Here is a 21192-nt window from a genome sequence, read left to right as displayed (position 1 = left end):
TCTTCCCTCTATCTCATTGGATAGATCACTGGACCTAGATCAGGAAGACCTGAGTTCAAATCCAACCTCAGACACTTAGTAGCTAGGAGATCCTGGGAAAATCACTTAATGTCTATTTACTTCTGTTTTCTCAAATGTAAAATGAGGATAATAATAGTGTCTATATCATAAGGTTGCTATAAGATAATTCAATATCAAATGAGATAATGATTGAAAAGCTAATAATACATTCTTTTTTTTTAGGTTTTTGCAAGGCAAATGGGGTTAAGTGGCTTGCCCAAGGCCACACAGCTAGGTAATTATTAAGTGTCTGAGACCGGATTTGAACCCAGGTACTCCTGACTCCAGGGCTGGTGCTTTATCCACTGCACCACCTAGCTGCCCAATAATACATTCTTAATAAAATGTTTGCTTCCCCTCCCTTTAAAGCTTTTCTTTGGAAGTCATTCATCTACCTATTTACCTATTATACCTACCATCTAACTATTTATTACCTCATCAGAAAATTTTCAACTACCTTATGGAATTTTTCACCTGTCTTTACTTCAAACCTAAAGCCAAATTTCAAAGTCAGAATTGTTCTCTATATTGAAGAATTTCCTACTCTTGTTAAATTCTCTCTTTCTATTGGAGGCACCACTGTCTTTATCAATGAAGATCCAAACTTCCATACCATTTTTGAGTCTTTCTGCCTACCTTTACCTCACTACCACACTCAGTAAACAAATAAGTGATGGAATATAAAGAGCTTAAGATCTTCAGTCAGGAAAACTTGAATACAAATCTAGCCTCAGACCCTCACTTGAACAAATATGACCTTGGACAAGTCACTTAACTTCTGTCTCAGTTTTCTCAACTGTTAAAATAGGCAAAAATAATAGCTCTTTCTGTGAGGATCAAATGAGAATAACCATAAAGTGCTTAGCACAATGCCTAGTATAATACTATAGGTGGCTTTATAAATATTAGTTATTTTTGTTGTTCAGGCATTTCTGTTGTGTCTGACTATTATTCATGATGCCATTTATGGTTTTCTTGGCAGAGATCCAGGAATGTTTTGCCTTTCCCTTTCCCATTTCATTTTACAGTTGAGAAACTGAGGCAAGCAAGATTAAGTGATTTCCAGGATCATACAGCTGATAGATGTCTGAGGTCAGATTTGAACTCACAAAGATGAATCTTTCTCACTTCAGGCCCAACATTGGATACTCTGCACTACCTGGATGCCACAGCTATTATTATTAAGTCCAATCAATTTAAACTCTGCAATATTTCTTGTATGTATCATTTCCAATCCAGTTCCACTGATTCACTAACTTAAGCCCTTCTTTCTTGCCTAAATTATTACAAAAGTCTCCTAACCTATGTTCTTGCTGTTAGCCTTTCCCACCTCTAATCTATCAAATTAAATTTACTAACATGCAGCTCTGATCGCATTAACTTTTAATAGTTGCCCACTTCCTATGGGAGAAATCCAAATTCCTTCCCTGGGCATTCATCACCCCTTAAACTATTAGACTCTGAATTCCTTGAGAATTCCTTTGTCCCCAATACTCAGAATGTCTAGCATACAATGGATGCTTAATAAAGGTTAGTTGACTGATATCAGATTCCAATACATCTTTCTAACCATCTTTCTTTTTTAATAATAAAAATTTCTATTTTTGAAATAGTATTTTATTTTTCCAGTTACATGTGGAGACAATTTTTCAAATATTCAATTTTTTAAAAGATTTTGAATTCTGAATTTTCTCTCTCCTTTCTTCCTTTCCCCTTCCAAGATGGCAAAGTAATCTGATATAGGTTAAGCATGTCCAATCATGTAAAATATATTTCCACATATTGTGAAAGAAGAAACAGGACAAGAGAAAAACATAGAAAAAATAAAGTAAAAATAGTGTACTTCAATCTGCATTCAGACTCCAACAGTTTTTTTCTCTGAGTTTGACAATACATCTAGCTAGCCTAAATGTATAGAGCACTTGGGCTAGACTCAGATCCGAGTTTCTTGGTCTCAGATATTTACTAGTTTTATAACCCTAAGCAATCCTTAACCCATGCTTTTGTCATAGTTTCCTCAACTGTAAAATGAGGAGAGTAGTAGCACCTACTTCACATGGTTGTTCTGAAGACCAAATAAGATATTTGTTCAACCTTCCTTTCTACTCCTATTTATCATAATAATAACAGCTGAAATTTAGATAGGTCCTGTCCCTAACACATGCTGACTTGTTACCCTCAGCAAATTCTTTTATCTTCTCAGTGACCTAGGCAGCTCTCTAAAAGAAGTTACATGACCAAATAAAAGGGAGGAAAGGAGAAGGGTTTGAGGAAGGAAGATACTGCTGAGTGGAGATATTTTGATTAGACATCTACTAGTCTCTGTTTTAGATACTGCAAATTCATTAAGAGATATTTGGATTAGACATCCACTAGGGTCTAATCTGGTACTACAGATTTCTTGGACTATGCCATCTACTTGCATGGAATTTTAAACCTCTGAAAGTATATCCTCTCAGGAATTCTTAAAGAAGACAAAACAGTTATCATCTGTTTTATAGAGGATTCAAATTCGCAAAGATCTTAAGTGACCATAGTGACCATATAGCCAGCTAGGCAAATGCAAGCTCAAATCCAGTCCTAAATTCCTTCAATGATTGTTGTTCAAAATTGCTAAGGCCCCTGTGAGCTGCTTCCTAATATCCTCAGAAGCTACATCAAAAAGGGTTAAGGACCCTTTGTCATCAGACAAGGTCTGAGGAGTCAGGATCTAAGCAGCAAATACTACAGATCAGGGTCTGATTTATTGTCTTGTTGATTGTCTAGACTTTAGTAAATGGTCATAAGGCAATGTTAATTAAATTTTAAAATGTGTTGTGGTACATACATGATTGTTAAACATTTACTAGCTTAACATTGCACCTCAAACTGGTAGGAAGAGGCCACGACCATCTGGTGTCCAACCCTATTTAAAGTGAACAATTTGAGACCTCTCCATAAAAGATATGGAGAGCTTTCCTTTCCTTCTTTAAAAAAAAACACTAGGAAAATACAAGTTGAGGTTCACATTCAGTGCTAAAACCAGATAGAAATGTTGTCCCACTCACTTAGGTGTGTCAAAATTACCTCTGGATTAAGATGGTAGAGATACATTGCCTGTTTTTTAGTCAAAACAACTTTATATAGATGATTCTGTTTTCTAACCCTCATATCATCTTATTAGTTTATAGGTAGATAAATCTAAAATAATAAGCAATTTGTGTTTATTTGTCAGAATCCAACTAAATTGATGAAAGTATTCTATACTTCTCATAATTCATTCTTATCTTATACTGTTTTGATCCCAAGATGAAAAATCCTCAGATTATCCAACTACAAGAAATTTATCAATTTTTTTTATTAAAAGAACTAGGCTAGTGCTATATATTCCTTAAAAATGTAAATTGACAAAAAAAATCTTTTGCTCTACAGTCTAAAATGCTTTTCTTGTTATCCCAAATATATCTTTTTTTAAATTAAATGTTCAATATTATAATACACAGAGAGATGCTTGCACCTGTCCAAAATGAAAATCAAAGTGCATTTCCCTAATGAGAGTAAGATTCTGATTTTATTCACGTTAATTCTCAATGGGTTTGCTTTAAAATGATTTTGAATTAGAGTTAAGTAATTAGGACTTAATTTAACATTTAATCATAGTCAGGAGTCTGTGTATATGGTTTAAAAGACTGTCAGAATAGATATGAGCTAACAGGAAAGGATGGAGAGCTATAATTTCTTTAAGATATTTGGCTTGACAAATATCTGCTTTTCCGATTACTAAATGAAATATCCTTCCTAAAAAAATAACTCTTAACGTTTTTCTTAAATTGTACTTTCCTCCTCTCTAATCATTCTTCTCTTGAAACTGCTGCCAAATATTCTTCCTCTTTTCTATCAATTTCACTATATGACATTTCACTCTAAAAGTATTACTGCCTTAAGAAATGAGTGCAAACATCAGGGATAGCAGTTGAAGAGGAAGAAGTACTTGATCAGGACCCCAGGATACAGAAACATCAGAGGGATGCCTTCCTCACATAACATGGGAATGTCCATTGTCACCTTGCTGATAGAATTAAGAAACGTCAGTGATTAGCTGATGGAGGCTGATGGGGAAAGACTCTTGTCAGGGGAGACATTTCCTCTTGGTCTTTAAAATTAAGCCAATAGAGTTTATCTCTTCAATCTTTTCTTTCACTCCTTTTTCTGAAGGGTACAGTGGGTAGATATTTCTCATATAAGTTCCCAGGTAGCCTGAAAAGGACTTACTTGTACTTAATGTTTCTAGTCACTTGTGCTTTTCTGAATTCAGACAAGACAATGTCTATAGCAGTGTAAGAGTTTTGCAGAAGCATACATGTGTGTTACACTCACTGAGTCTGATAGTAATTCCTAGAATCATAGATAGATAGATAGATAGATAGATAGATAGATAGATAGATAGATAGATAGATAGCTAACTAAGAAAGGACCTTTGGGGTCAAGTAGTCCAACCTTATCATTTAACTGATGGGAAAAATGAGGCTCAGAGAGGTTAAATGATTTGTCTCAAGAATTTACTCAGGTCTTTTCAACCACACATTAAATTCTCTTCTATTGCTTTCTATCTTCTATTGTTTTCTATCATTCCTCCAATGGGCTGCCTCTAATAATTTTTTTGTCCTTCATTCTTAAAGGCCATGACATCAGAGAAGTGATGCCATGGCATATATGTGAATTGAACTTGAATGAGGGAGGTGCTGCCAGCTCATTTTCTTCTCCAGAGCCATATGGGTCCAGTAGCCAGATCTGAATCAGGATAACTGGAGATGTCCCCAGTTGTGAGGCAAACAGGGTTAAGTGACTTGTCCAAGGTCACTCAGCTAGTAAGTGTCTGAGAACATGGAAGATGGTCATAAAATTGTGTTCCTATATGGAAAAGAAGGAATTTGATTAGTCAAAGTAATCCTGGAATCTAACCTATAAGGGAGATTTACTGATGGGGAATTTCTGGGTAATCACATATTTACGAATTTGGGGACTGACTTGTCTTGGAAGAAAACTTCCTGATACAAAAAGAATACTCTTAATATTTCCTAGGCAACAGCCTACTTAAAGCACTAAGCCAGTGAGTTATTATGACAGAGAGAATCTGATGGGAAGGGGTTTGCTTTTTGTCAGCCTCTAAAGTATGCTTACTTTCCAAGGGAAGTATAAACCAAAGAATAGTAGTCTGAGTCTAAGGGAGATTGAGGGCTCTTGGAAAGAATAACTTCCAACAATGTCAAAGTGTTACCTGATAACAACTCCAAATGCAGTGCACATCAGTACCTAATGGAAGTGGAGGGAAGTGGATGGGCTATTTAAATGTCTTATGTGTTCTTCACATCTATTTATGGGCTCCTGAGAACCCTTTTCTTCTTATTGGGATTTCCTATGGGGTAACATAGGCTGTCCTGTAGCAATAAGCTTTGGTATTTTGAGAGCTTCTACAGAAGCTAAGGACTTTATAATCCATATTTGAGGGGAAATAACATAATATTTACCTGAGGTTTCTTTCAGAGGTTTCCTAGAGTATCTCTAGGAGGGCATAATGAGCAAATGACCTTATCAGGGTCAGCCTCCAAGGTCAGACTCAAGTTTATTTATATCAGATTCACAACCTTACTGAACTTTGGACTCCTTTGGCATCCTAGTAATATTTTTGGACAGTTTCTTAGAATAATGGTCTTAAATAAGCATAATAATACTAATAACAATTTTATTGTAGCTACTGCAGAAAAGGCATGGCACTGTGCTTTCCAGATATTATTATTATTATTATTATATTATATTGAAATAAACATATAATTTGGTCTGAAGATCTTTCCCCCATCCTATTTGATATAAGTCAAAAGTTTTGGAGGCCTTTTGACTATGGGTGACAACTATAATTCATCTTATATCATTATCTCAATTTATGGTGATGTTAACATAAACCCTCTTCTCCTTTCCCAAATGTCTTTGGCATTCATTAAGTCAACTATGTTCCAGTTATTTTGCTAAGCATTTTACAAATATCACCTAGTTTGCTCTTCTAAACAATCCAGTAAGATGAAAGTTTTACTATTGCCAGTTGAGGGAAATGAGGAACAGGGATTAAATAATTTGTCCATGTTCATACAATCAGTAAAGATGTCAAGCTAAATCTGAAATCAGTTCTTTCTGACTCCAGATCTAGCTGTCTACTTACTGTGTCACCTATCTGCTCCTTGGAACCCAGTGTCTAAGTATGTTGATTTCTAGCCTAACCAGAAAAATAAAATCAACACAACAACAGAGAGACAGGGACTTCCACTAGTATCCTATTCAGAACTATTGGAAAATTTTATGTGTATCTGTTCATATTGCATAATATTATCTTTGCTTTATTTGTTTTCCCCATGATGACCAAACCTCCTTCTATTTTTTCCTAGTTATCCTTCCCATATCCAATTCCTTCTTAGCCATGCCATCTTTCAGCTATAACTAGCTTCCCTTGTTCTTTTTCCATTATAACCCATGTTCTACCATGCTAATTTATTATCATACACATGACCCGCTCTATCATCTATCTGTTGTTCCATTTACTATTCGGTGTTCATCTCCATAAACCCTCTTCCCAAACCTTAACTAATCAATGCCTCTACTCCTAAATCCGTGACTTTGTGAAAAGCAACCTGGCCTAGTAAAAAGACTACTGGACCTGAAGTCAGAAGTCTTGGGTTTGAAACCTGGATCTACTCTTTACTAACTATTGGTCTGGGGGAGGGGGGTGCATATCACCTGAATTCCTGAACATATATTTCTTCATAATACCTTATTTTAATATTATTATAATTATAAAAAATAATTCCCTAAGATAATGCAAAAATGTGTGAAGCCTAAAGTACTATATGAATATCACTAGCTTGTACTTCCTTTGTACTCATTATGTAGCTTTTGAAGATATGTTGCTTTCTATTATTATTGGATCATTTCCCTTATGTATTTCACCCCACTCTGACTAGAATATATATAAACTCCTTGAGGGTAAGAATAATGCCTTCTATTACTTTGTGGTTCACATGGTCCAACTGCCCTCTTTAGGATATAAATACATATTCAGAGTACCCATTATAATGAGGGCTCTGACCAAAGAGCTCACTTAATATACCTCTTTTTTGAATAGGACATCCCAATTAGAATCAAATGAAAGTAAAAGATCATTTTAAAACTCAAGTGTTATTAAACAAATGTTCACTTGCCTTAGATTTTATAGTTTTACAAAAAGGGTGTGTTAGAAACAAGCAATTTCATTTATTGGAGTGGTTCATCACATAAAGTGAATCATCAATGGCCTGAAATAAGAAAGAATAAACGATGCTTTTTAATTTGTGTTAGGTCATAAGTATGCTCTGCTAAATAGGACTTTCCTTTAGTAGAATGTCATTTATCATTTCTTCCCATCTAGGAAAACCCACTAACAACAAGCAGTTTGTATCTTTATCTACTTTGTAGATTGTATTACTATTACATTATCCGTTTCTGTGGTTTCTTATATTTTTATTGTACTTGAGTTTATATAAGAAAAAGATAACTTCCACCCTCTTAACTTTTTCAATGAGCTGAGATTGGGAAATATTTCTAAAACATGCTTCATTATAACATCTTCCTGCCATACTTTTGCCTTGCTGCCATGATGCCTTATGCCTTCCACTGACTGCTGTAATACCTTCCAAACCAGACTTCCAAAGACCCTACCCTAGAGAAGTTTAGTCATTCAGCTTTGGAACTCTTGTCCAGATCCCTCTGCTTTGATTTGTGTGAACTCATTATAATTAGCCAGTCTTAGTCCTCCCCATAACCTTATGTCCTTTCCTCAACCACCTTTCTGTATGACTGTAGGTCCCTCCTTGATTTCTACTTTTTGCTCTGGAAACAATATTTAAATCAATACTACAATTGCTTCTAGAAAGGTCATGCCAATTGGAATTCCTGTGGATGACCCCATTCACTATCTCTGATTTCCTTACACCAAACACCCTTCTCTCCTCACCATTCCCCTTTATGTGTTGCATCCCTGTTAGAATGTAAGCTTCTCTCTTTTGTTTTGGATCTCCAGCACAATGCCTGGCATGTATGAAGTTCTTTAAAGATTTTTCACTTATTCATTCAATAGTACTGGCAATCTTGAGATTCCTTCCAGGTTCATCTGAGGTGTCATTTCCTATGGGGAACTTGCACTGATCTTGCTAGTTGTCATGCTCTCCCATCTAATTATCTAATATTTATGTCTCTGTATATACATATATGTGTGTGTGTGTGTGTATTCTCTGTGTACATGTTATTTGAATCCAATAGATCTAAGTTCCTTGAGCATGACTAATTTTTCCTCTTTTTTATATCCAGTGTCTAAAAATAGTATATTACACACAATAGGCCCCTAATAAATGTGTGTTTAATTGAATTAAATCTGTAAAATGAAAGGGTTGGATTAAATAACATAACTAAACCATCTAAACTTATGAATCTGAAAATTCACACTCTGCATGAACTATGCAATACATATAATTTTGCTATGGATATCAGTAGAAATTATCAAATGAATAGAGAAACATTGTATAAAGTGAAATCTTAATTAGGTCTCAATTGCATGCACGTGCATACACACACACACACACACACACACACACACACACACACACACACACACACACTCAAGCAGAGCAGCAAAATGCTGAACTCCAAAATACAAAATAATAAAAAGTGTGAAAGTATAGCTATAGTATAGTATAGGTTTTCCAGGTTCTAAGAATTAGCAACTTTCTCATATTTGTACTATTTATAATCATGGGATCATACTTCATCAGAAGTTCCTCTTCAAGAGCATAGACCTCCTTGTGTAGTCTACAACTGTGTGCAGATATCAAGTACAGACACTGAAAAATACTGTTTTCTCCATTAAAGACTGTGAGCACGCATAAATGTTTTTGATTGGTCTAGCAAAATACTGTTTTAATAAAGTTTACTCTTAACTCCTTGTGGGTAAATATTGATATTATAACACCTTGCTAATGTTTCAAACATCTTTAATGAGGATAGCTAAATAAATGAACCATTAAGTTGAAAGTGGATCTGCTGACATAGGTGTAGTCAACTAATTTCAGTTGATAAATTTTAATCATGATGAATATACAGTCTACATCATTAAGCTCCATTTCATCACAGAGTAATATAAAAGTATCATAAGGTTGTTTTCATCTTCCACTAATATTTGTCTTCATCAAAAGATAAAAGGAATTTTGACTTAAGACTTCCATCTGTCTTTTACTCCTCCAATTTTTTTCTACCTAGCCTACCAAATTAAATGCATTTCAGATGCTGTAAAAAATCTGACTCCCAATATACTTCATACTTAATGGACCTTATACTTGGACACACTGTATTTTTGAACTCAGCTCTTATCCTGCTACATTCCATTTCCACGACATTGGAATATTCTTTCATTTTTTTAATTTTGAACTAAATGACCTTTGAAAAATTAATTTTAACATCAACATATTAATAATATAAGCTTAGTTTAGTAATATTACATTTAAACCTGGATGATGGATATAAATTAATTTCTTTTTTAAGGCTACTGGTTTTCAAAGATCTACATACTCTCCCTTCTACCTTCTCATATACCCAATGAGAAAGAAAAAACACTATCTTATTAAAAACATGCTATTGTTCAATTGTATTCAACTCTCTATGATGGTTAATGGGACTTTTTTGGAAAATATATTGGAACTGGAAACAATTAACAACTTTAGCAAAGTTGCAGGATATAAAATAAACCCTCATAAATACTCAGCTTTTCTATATATGACTAGCAAGGTACAGCAGGAAGAGCTAGAAAGAGAAATCGTATTCAAAGTAACCTCAGACAATATAAAATACCTGGGAGTCTATTTGCCAAGGCAAACTCAGAACTTTTTGAAAACAATTACAAAACACTTCCCTTACAAATTAAATAACTGGGCAAACATCAACTGATCATGGATAAGTAGAGTTAATATAATAAAAATGACAATTCTACCAAAACTAAACTACCTGTTTAGTGCCCTACCAATCAAAATTCCAAAAAAATCACTTTAATGAGATAGAAAAAGTTGTAAGTAAATTAATATGGAGAAATAAAAAGTCAAGAATTTCCAGGGATTCAATAAAAAAGGACAAAAAAAATGGCTTAGCCCTACCAGATCTAAAATTATATTATAAAGCATCAGTCATAAGTATTGGCTAAGAAATAGAGTGGTGGACCAGTAATATAGTAACTGCTGTTTGATAAACCCAAAGAGTCCAGCTATTGGGATAAAAACTCTCTTCAATAAAAACTGCTGGGAAAATTGGAAGTTAGCATGGAGGAAACTTAGATTAGACCAACACTTCACACCCTATACCAAGATAAGATCAAAATGGATACAGAATTTAGACATAAAAACAATATTATAAGCAAACTAGAAGATCAAGGAGTAGTTTACCTGTTAGATCTATGAAAAGGGAAGCAGTTTTTGATTAAAGAAGAGATGGAGAATATCATTAAAAACAAAGTAGATGATTTTGATTACATTAAATTATAAAACCACTGTAACCAAGATCAAAAGAAATGTAGTAAACTGGGAAACAATCTTTACAACTAGTATTTCTGACAAAGGACTTATTTATAAAATACACAGAGAACTGAGTCAAATTTTTAAAAAAGCCATTCTCCAATAAACAAATGGTCAAAGGATATGCAAAGGCAATTTACAGATGAGATCAAAGAGATTCATAGTCATATGGAAAAAATTGCTCTAAATCATTATTTATTAGATAAATGAAAATTAAAATATCTCTGAGGTACCACTTCACACCTCTCAGACTGACCAATATGACCAGAAAGGACAATGATCATTGTTGGAAGGGTTGTGGGAAATCTGGGACACTAATACATTGTTGGTGGAGCTGCAAACTCATCCAGCTTTTCTGGAGAGCAGTCTGGAATTACACCCAAAGGGCAACCAAAATGTGCATACCCTTTGATCCAGCAATACCACTACTGGGTCTATACCCTGAAGAGATGATCAAAAAGGGTAAAAACATCACTTGTTCAAAAATATTCATAGCAGCCCTGTTTGTAGTGGCAAAGAATTGGAAATCAAATAAATGTCCTTCAATTGGGGAATGGCTTAACAAACTGTAGGATATGTATGTCATGGAACACTATTGTTCTATTAGAAACCAGGAGGGATGGGAATTCAGGGAAGCCTGGAGGGATTTGCATGAACTGATGCTGAGTGAGATGAGCAGAACCAGAAACACACTGTATACCCTAACAACAACAAGGGGGTGATGATCAACCTTGATGGACTCGCTCATTCCATCAGTGCAACAATCAGAGACAATTTGGAGCTGACTGTGATGGAGAAAACCATCTGTATCCAAATAAAGAACTATGGGGTTTGAACAAAGACCAAGGACTATTACCTTTAATTTAGAAAAAAAAACTGATATCTTATTGTCTGATCTTGCTATCTCTTATACTTTATGTTTCTTCCTTAAGGATATGATTTCTCTCTCATCACATTCAATTTGGATCAAGGTATACCATGGAAACAATGTAAAGACTGATGTATTGCCTTCTGTGGGGGTAGGGGAGGGAAGTAAGATAAGGGGGAAAATTGTAAACCCCAAAAATAAATAAAATAATTAAAATTTAAAAAAAAATAAAATATACTGGAGGAGTTTACCAGTTTCTTCTCCAGTGGATTAGGGCAAATGGAAATTAAGTGACTCGCCCAGGGTCTTCCTGACTTCAGGGACCAGCACTGTTAACACTGAACTGTCTCAGTTGGTTTGACATGTGGTAAAGCATGTGTGGTCAAGCAAAATAAATACTCAAACTATCTTCCCACCATCCCCCTTGCCTAGAACAGGTTTTCCATACTGATCTCTGTCTGTTATTCAAGTGCTACCTTTTCCATAAAACTTTCCATGACTTTCCAGCTGAAATTATTCCCCTTCTCAAATTTCTCTTAGCACTTTGCCTTTTACTCATCACATTCTGCATTTTGTAACAATAATACATTTTCTACACTGTTTGATAGCAAGCTTTTTTCTTTTTTTAATATTGTTTTAAATTTAGGGAATAAAACAAGCACTTTCATAACAGCACAATTTTTAAAAAGACAATTATATGTGAAACTGCAAATCTACTATGCACAATTTGCTATTCCTTTCAAATATACAACAAAATTATCATATAAACTTTTTCTTCCTTCTCCTCACCATGCCCTTGAGATGGCTACCATTAGATACAAATAGATATATATAGATATGTGTGTGTGTGTGTGTAATATTATTCTGTACAAACTTCCATTTGTCATTTCTTTCTCTGAATGCAGATATCAGTTTTCTTCATAAGTCCTTTATAAGTAATTTGGGTAATTATAATAGAAAAATAATTTATTTGCTCAGAGCATTCTTAAAACTATGCTATTACTGTATGTAATATTCTCTTGCTTCTGCTCTTTTCATTCTTCATTATTTCATGCAAGTCTCTCCATGTTTTCTATTAAGCATTTACTATGGACCAGAAACTATGCTAAGTGCTGAGGATACAAAGAAAAGCAAAAGACAGTACCTGCTTTCAAAGAACTCATAATCTAATTTAAAAGATAACATGCAAACAATTATATATAAATAAGCTATATGATGAAGTAGATGATAAAGTATAAATAATCTGGTGTGAGGCTAGCCAAGCCCTTTTCAGGGCTGCCCAACCACTTTTGGTGTCCACTTGATTTACCTATTCTCCCCTGTGGCTCTAAGAAGCTGCAACATGTGCAGGAACCATATCCCAGGACACTACCTTGGTAGATGAACTCAATCATGTTGAGGGTAACAGACAGACCTCAAGCCCATCAATGAGTTGGAAGAGGGGTGTCTACCTCAAGCATGTAAATGAAGACTTCCCTCGGCAGAATGGCTGGATGAGAACATTTGGTTGCAAAGGTCAAGTAGGATGTGTGGAGCTCTTGGAGCTTGGTCAGACACCAAAGTTGTATGGTCTTCCACTGGTCAGATACCAAAGGATGCGAAGGTCATCCACTGCATATGGGGATATTGTTGACTTTTGACTTGTTGGATTTTGATAACTCCAGAACACAAAATGAGACTGATGACTGTGCAACTCTGCCTCACTTAAATCCAATTTATGCATCAGTCTGTGATTCATTGGTTCTCTTCAAAAATGAAGAATGAACAACAATAAAGGATTCCAAAGTGCCCTCAAAAGGTACTTGGAAAGATTTCAGAAGATTGGTGAACTTGGATGAAAAAATTATTTCCTTCTTAATCTTTCATTAACCTCTAACTAAAATTTAACATTCTTCCATTATGAATGTAGGTAACAAAATATTACTTTGAGAAAGGGTGACAGAAATATAAAGTTAAGGTTTGATGGAATTTGTGGCATCAGCCATTGAGTGGGAAAAAATTTAGATTGAAGGGGAAAGATGAAAGAACTTCATTGGTACCTTTGAAATCATAATTTAAAATATTTGTCTATATTTTCTCTGCATAAGGACCAGATGGAAAACTGTAAACATGTAGGTTAAAGAATAAATTTCATTCTATTCCATCATGGTTAGGAATAATGAGAACTACAAAGGTATTGGGTTTGGAGAAAATGCTGAAGATAACAGAAAAGTATATAAATGGTAAAAATTCTCAAGTTGTCATGTGAGATCAGGATCAAGATAATATTCAGGAAAAGTGAATATTTGAAATATTTCCTTGTCCCAATTTATTGAAAGAGAATCAATATTTGTTCTTCTACAACTCTCTTATTAATCAGAATTAATTCTCCTATGCCACACTTGGCTAGCCCCCTGAAATTTCTATTGATAAAAGAGAATTATCCTTGAAACTACTGAATATGATAAACAGCAGGTAAGTTCCTATCTATATCTTTCTTTATCCCCTGTGTCAGTGTATTCCTTTTTGTCCTCTTGTTATTTCCTGACCTGTTTTATGCTAACGACTTCTAAACCAGTCTGTTAATAAGATCTAGGAAATTATTCACTTAACATTTCCCTTTTTGAAACCTCAGGCTACCAAGAAAGATTAAAGAAAGTACCACTGTGTATGATAAAAAAAAAAAACTGAGCCTGAAACCAGCTTTGAAGTAGCTCCTTATTTAAATTCTTTTCCTAATGAGATCTTCCTTTTTTTCTAAAGGAATATAAATGAGGAAGAGACATGGAGGGGTCATCTGCTTTACTTCATAGCACTAGTAGGTACAACATTTGAACCATACCAGAAAGATTGTTCTCCACACATTTTTAATATAAAGTTATAGAAAAGGGAATTCCAAGGCTTCTCTCAAATACCACAGTGTTGGTATTTGAGGTCAAATTTAAGGTCATTTAGGGTTAAAAATTACCTTTGTAATGAGAAAAATAGAAGCATAGTGTAACCTCAAGCCAGAGGAGCCAGATTCAAAGACCGTATCTGATGCTTGCTGCCTGTGGGAATGTGAGCAACCTACCATTCTGATCCTCAATTTTCTTCACTGTTAAATGAGGGGTTTGGACCACACTAGATGACCTGAGTTCAAATCAAGCTTCAAGTAACTACTAGTTGTGTGATTATGGGCAAGTTAGTTAATCTTAGGATTAATTCCTTTTTAAAAAACATTCCTGCTTAAAAAAACAAAGATATGGTGAAAAAAGAATGTAGTGGACAGGATATTAGGAGAACCATGTCACAGTCCTGACTCTACCATAAACCAATGACTGAGCCTTGGAAAAGTCATTCACCTCCTCAGATCTCAGTTTCCTTATCTGTAGTATGATGCAACATCCTGCTTTAACATGCTATGTTGATTTGAAAATATATGTTGCATTCTCCACCTGCTGTCTTTTCCCTCTCTTCTCAGGGTAAGAGGTTGGTTTCATTGATCTTTTAATGCATGACTATCACAATTTTGGCCAAATCTATGAAGTCTATCTGAACTTGTTCTCCTTTACAATATCATAGTCATTGTGTAAATTGTGTTACTCAGTCCCTTTATTTTCCAGATGATGAAACTAGAAACCAGGGGGTTAAGGTAATTTCTAGTGTATTAAATTATATTTTTAATTGTGAAAAAAAATTATTTGTTAGAATAATTTTTTTTTGTTTTTTTAGGGGGGGGGGTTGCAAGGCAAATGGGGTTAAGTGGCTTGCCCAAGGCCACACAGTTAGGTAATTATTAAGTGTCTGAGAGCGTATTTGAACCCAGGTACTCCTGACTCCAGGGCCGGTGCTTTATCCACTGCACCACCTAGCTACCCCAAGAATAAATATTAATAATAGCTATATCATCTAGTACTTTAATCATAGCTAGATTTTTATGGCACTTTAAATTTTGCAAAGCACTTTGCATATTTTTGATCCTACAAGATGAGTTCTATTATTATCCCCATTCTAACAAGCATGTTAACTGAGGCCAAAAATAAAACCTTGCCCAAAGGCATAGAGGCAATAAATGACTAGAGTTGGATTTGAACTCAGGTCTTCCTAACTCTAAATTCATAGCTCTATCTTCTGGGCCACCTAGCTACAATATGTAGTTGTTGTTCTTCATTTGTATCCAATTCTTTGTGATCCCCATGGACTTGTCCATAAGATTTTCTTGGCAAAGATAATAGAATGGTTTTACATTTCCTCATCCAGTTTGTACCCATCTTACAGATGAGGACCAGAGGCAAATAAGAGTTAAGTGATTTGCCAAGGGATGCACAGCTGGTATGTATCTGAGACAGGATTTGAACTCTGATCTTTCTAACTCCAGGTTCAGTGCTCTATCCACTGTACAACTTAGCTGTCTTTATGGCTTATTTTAAAATATAAATATAAAAATATATCTTTATAATTTATTAAGAACTTTATATACATTTTCTCATCTGATCCTCACAACACTCCTGTGAGACAGGGAGTGGAATTGTTATTATACTTATTTTATATATTAGGAAATTATCTCAAATAACATGAGGTAACTTGCTTAAAGTCACACAGATAGAGCTAAGATGTTAATCCCAGGGTGCTTTCCTTTATACCACCTCACCACCACCATCCCAATCACAAGAATTCATTTAAAATAAGGATGCATGGGCAGCTAGGTGTCACAATGGATAGAGCACAGGCCCAGGAGTCAGGAGGACCTGAGTTCAATTCCAGCCTCAGACACTTAATAATTACCTAGCTGTGTGACTTTGGACAAGCCACTTAACCCTGTTTGCCTTGCAAAAACCTAAAAAATAAATAATAAATAAAATAAAATAAGATAAGATAAGGATGCATGATTTCTAAAAGACTGTGTAAATTTTTAAAAAAAGATAGATGAGTATATCTGTGTGTGTTTGGATGTGTGAGTTCAAGAAAAGTAGATGAAGTTGTACATATTAATTCAAAAAAAAGGTAATTAAGAAGTCACATTTAGCTCACAGCACATCCTTAAGTTTTCAAGATTGATGTCATAGTCAGTAATCACCATATCCTCCCACATTCCACCTGCCTGAACTCCACTGTCAAAGACTAAAACTGGACTGAGCTGCTTGTGTTTTTACAGGGGAAAGTTAACATTTCTCAACTTTTGTTTCTGAACCAATCAGATAATAAAAGCAACTGCAATTATCTGTGTGGTTTGACTCATTTTGAAAATGGATTCTTTTCCCTCTTGATCATAGTACCTCTTACCTTAATTTTTATGCTGTGCATAGACATCTTGAAAGATGAGTTGATAATGGAACAGAGAGTGAAACAGGATTTATTTTCTTGAGGCTTTTAAAAATGCCAGCATATTGTGAAAAGCTGAGCAATTAACAAGTTCTGTGTACATTGAAACAGCACATGCCCAGTTTGATTGTGCCACCAACAAACAATTATTTCCAGGGATGAATCCAAGAATGAATCCAGAAATACTGACAGTGCATTTTAAATTTGGTTTTGCCATCCAAGTATCATGATAATTGACTAATGTGACCATTTATTCTTCTGAGCTTATATGTACTTTGTATAAGAGGAAATTTATTAATGCTGTCCATTCAAGGACTACAACCCTACCAAATGACAAATATTAAATTCTTACTTGTGTCATTTACGTATCCAAAGCAGCCCTGGGTAATTAACTAATTGGTTATAGACTTATCTTTCTAAAAATAAGGAAAGTCTCTATCCCAATAATAGCTTCTTTTGTCTGTACAAAATACTCACACAGACATACACACACACACACACACACACACACACACACACACACACACACACACTAATAATAATTAGGACTTAGGATTTTAAAGTTTGTAGAGTACTTTACAAAAATCACCCAGTTTTATCATCACAACAACCCTGGGAAGCAGATTCTATTATTCCCATTTGATAGCTGAGAAAATTGAAGCAAACAGAGGCTAGATGACTTGTTCAAGCTACACAATAAATTTCTAAGGCAGGATTTGAACTCCCATCTTCCCTTCTCCAAGTCCAACACTCTAATCACTGTACCACCTAGATAGCAATTAGACAAAACCCCTTTTCAGAATCTGATAAATAATAAATCGCTGTTACTAGTCAATAGGCTAATTGACCAGTAATAGGCTACAAGTTCATTATTATTTCATCACCAAAATCAAAAGCTATTCAAGTAGGGAATTTCCTACTTAATTGGAAGTAGAAATTATCAAGGAAATGTTATCAATTTTCAAGGAAATTACCAAGGAAAATATTATATTACATTTATTTATTAATTTTTTCATCAAATATTCATTAACCTCCAATGAACTAGGTACTTTGCCAGATGCCAGATGCCAGATACCAAGGAAGACTCAAACACAAGATGTGCTCCCTGGACTCAAGGAGATATAGGACATTTATTTATAACAGCAGATAAAATTTATACTGCTTTGATGTTGTAAAGCCCTCACTATAATATGCATATATGTGTACATAAATATATATGCATATATACATGTACACATATATTTGAAAATTTTTAGCCATATAACAATCTTTTGAGGTCGTTGCTGTTATTCACATTTTGCAAATTAGGAAACAGAGGTTGAATGTGGTTAAGTATTTTGCCCAAAGTCAAAACGTCTAAGGTAGGATCTGAGACCAGGTCTTCTAGAGTCTAGTTCTCTATCCACTGCTAAACCTCAGTGAAAGATTATTGATAATGAATTTAGAAAATGCTAAATTATATAGTCAAACTGAGTCTACATTTTTAAGAATAATCTAAGATATTTTCTGCATTTCTTCTATGTCTTCTGGATATACAGCATAATTCTTGGAGTCTATAATCTAGATCAGCATACAAACATAACCCTAATGCATGAAAGTATATATTTAAACTTTCCCTTCCAAGTCCAAAACCTCAATCCTAAGAAGCATCCTAGGACAAAAGATATCAAGTTCAACAAGATGTTTAATAACTTTAATACACTGAGGTTAACTTGGCTGTCAGACCCCCAATAGGTCATATTGGTGGTTAATTTCCATCTACTCTTGCTACTTTCCTCCATATCTCTGGGTTCTACCTCAATTCTGACCTGTCCTCTGTTCTTACTCATGAGCAATACTTAACCTGAATACTCAGTTTCTCAGCTCTAAATCTAGGACTCAGCTAAATTCTTGTCTAGTCTGGAATCCTAGATAACTCTTTAATATCCATCCTCCACCTGAACAAAATCTATTATTAATTATTGCTTTGATCCAGGTTCTTTTTTTTTATCCAGGTTCTTTATCACAATCCCAGAATCTCTGACCCCTTCCTTCACTGAAAAGGCAAATATCATAGCTCAAATCCCTGCCTAAATTCACCCTCTAGCTATGCACAGCCCAATCATGAGGAGCAATTTTTATATGACACTTCCAAATTTACAGCATACTTTCCTCACAACAACTGTATGAATGCAAAGATCCAGAGGGAGCAGAAACTCTACTCTACTCTTCCCAAGGAGTTGTTTTTCAAAGTCCTATTGGTTCTCTTGCCAATCTGACCACTGGTTTTGTTATGCCCCTTAAGAAATATTTCTAAGAGACAGGCATCTCTTTTCTGTTCAGACCTCAGAAAGCAGGGAGATGAAAGAAATAAAAGCAATATTAGAAAATGAGATATTTTTGGATCAGACATCAGAGATTGAATTTTACAGAAATTATTTTAATTAATATTTTCCAGAAATTTCTAACAAATTAAACTGGATTCACAAAAAAAAAAGAGAAAGAAATAAAAGAGGACTTCAAAGACACTGCATGTCACCTTCTGCCATTCTGCTTGGGTATGTGTTTTTCCAGTAGATTTGGAGTGGGAGGAAAAGTGACAGAAATCTTAGTGAAAACAAGCAATCTCTACTCACCCAAGCTAACTCCCCACTGATAACTAGCTAACTGTATGTCACCTACATTTTCCTCAATAAACAGAATAACAATCTTTAATTTGTTATTCTTACAGCAACCCAGAATAGGAAGTCAAAGGATTATATGCATCTCTCTCGCTCAAATTATTGAAGAAGTCAAAGTAAATTGACTTCACTACTCATTCCTGGCCAGTCAGAAGTGTTTCTGTCCAGGACCTTGATTTCCTTCTTACTACCCCACCTCTTCAGTTGGTTTTGAATGCCAGAGGAGGAGGAGAAAGAGTTAAATCCAGTCCTTCAATCCCTCTTTACCACAGATGATTGGCTAAAATTCCCTAGGCAGTCAGTGGACAGAGATAATATTATGCTATCAGCAAATCCATATGTTATTCTAATTCCTGCCAGCTATCTCACCTTGTACTCCTCTAAAATACATGCAGCAAGAGACAAATAATGATGTCAAATAGATTGAGCTCAAACAAATCAGAAGCCTCAGGTCTGATTGCTTTTAAAAAAATACTTTATTTTACAAAATAATTCTCCTTATCTTATGAGTACCATGCATTCTGTATATAGTGATAGTCTGGCAAAAAATAATAAAAGTTTTTAGCAAAAACAATAAAAGACAAAAATGGTAAATATTAGAGTTGTGGGAATATGGGTACATAAATGCGCTAATGGTGGAGCTGTAAAATGGCCTAAATATTATGGAACACAATTTGGAATTCTACTAAAAATGTCACCAAGCCATATATACCCTTTGACCTAGTAACACTGCTTGTAGGTGTAATATCCCCAGTCAAAGAGAAAATATTGATAATAAACATTTTTATAGTAAGCCAACTAAGTATAAGTCTAAAGTAAATTGAGTAGAACATTCACCTTCTCCTGAATCTCTCTACAATTGTTAAGCAAATCCCTATTTCTCCTTTTTAAAGAGAAAAAGTGTCTTCTATCCTCCTTCTCTACAGGAGCTTCTGGTCTATATTCAAGGCATACTATATCACCATCTCTCACCTTGGCAAGTCACCATTTTTATTAGTGTTAAGATATGTTAAGTCTTATGTGCAGAAAATAATGAAGAAACCACAGCTACCAGCAAGGCTATTTGTCACTTCTGAACAAGCTCTGTCAACATGCTGCCACTTCACCTTGTTTGGCTCATCAATTGCTTTGTAGGACCCTGATGTCCCCAATTATATCTTAAAGATAGAGAAAAGATTATCTTTTCTATTTCAAAAAAGAAAGAACTAGAGGTGGCTAGGTGGTGCAGTGGATAGAGCACCAGCCGTGGAGTCAGGAGGACCTGAGTTCAAATGCAGCCTCAGACACTTAATAATTATGTAGATGTGTGACCTTGGGCAAGCCACTTAACCCCATTGCCTTGCAAAAAACCTTAAAAAAAAAAAAAGAGCTGACTCTTAGTAATGTTTATCTTGACTGAAGGGTAATAACCTTGAAAAAGAAAGTTAAACCAAAACTAAACCAAAGACTGATAAATCTATGTCTGTACTACTCTTTCTCCCGTACTTGCAAAAACTAAAGTTTTGTATCACATATTGTCACTCTCCATTGTTAGAGTTTATTTTCAGGAAATTAAATATATTATATTGAACAATTATATTGTTCAAGAATATTTCATTTTTTAGTTATTTTTAATAACAATTTTCCCCAGTTATATTAGGATTGTTGTGAGAAAATTAATATTAAATTATTGACATACTATTATTGTTTTAAAAACAAATGTTTT

At 34.7% G+C, this 21192-nt stretch overlaps 1 long non-coding RNA gene across 5 annotated transcripts in view; it reads right to left on the bottom strand.

Annotated features, from left to right (window-relative positions):
* LOC141507616 (uncharacterized) overlaps nucleotides 1–21192 on the bottom strand; it is a 196972-nt gene that overhangs the window by 55185 nt on the left and 120595 nt on the right. Inside the window, exon 7 of one of the 5 annotated variants that reach the window (XR_012474204.1) lies at nucleotides 381–4950. The exons of the other annotated variants lie outside the window; for them this stretch is intronic. This is a non-coding gene — a long non-coding RNA (uncharacterized LOC141507616). Of the gene's footprint in view, nucleotides 1–380; nucleotides 4951–21192 lie in introns of those variants that run through there. 5 annotated transcript variants of the gene reach the window in all.

This window comes from Macrotis lagotis, chromosome 1, assembly GCF_037893015.1.
Source record: "Macrotis lagotis isolate mMagLag1 chromosome 1, bilby.v1.9.chrom.fasta, whole genome shotgun sequence".
Lineage (NCBI taxonomy): Eukaryota > Metazoa > Chordata > Mammalia > Peramelemorphia > Peramelidae > Macrotis > Macrotis lagotis.
The sequence above is the reverse complement of the archived record's forward strand: the minus strand, read 5'-3'. Positions and strand labels throughout refer to the sequence as shown.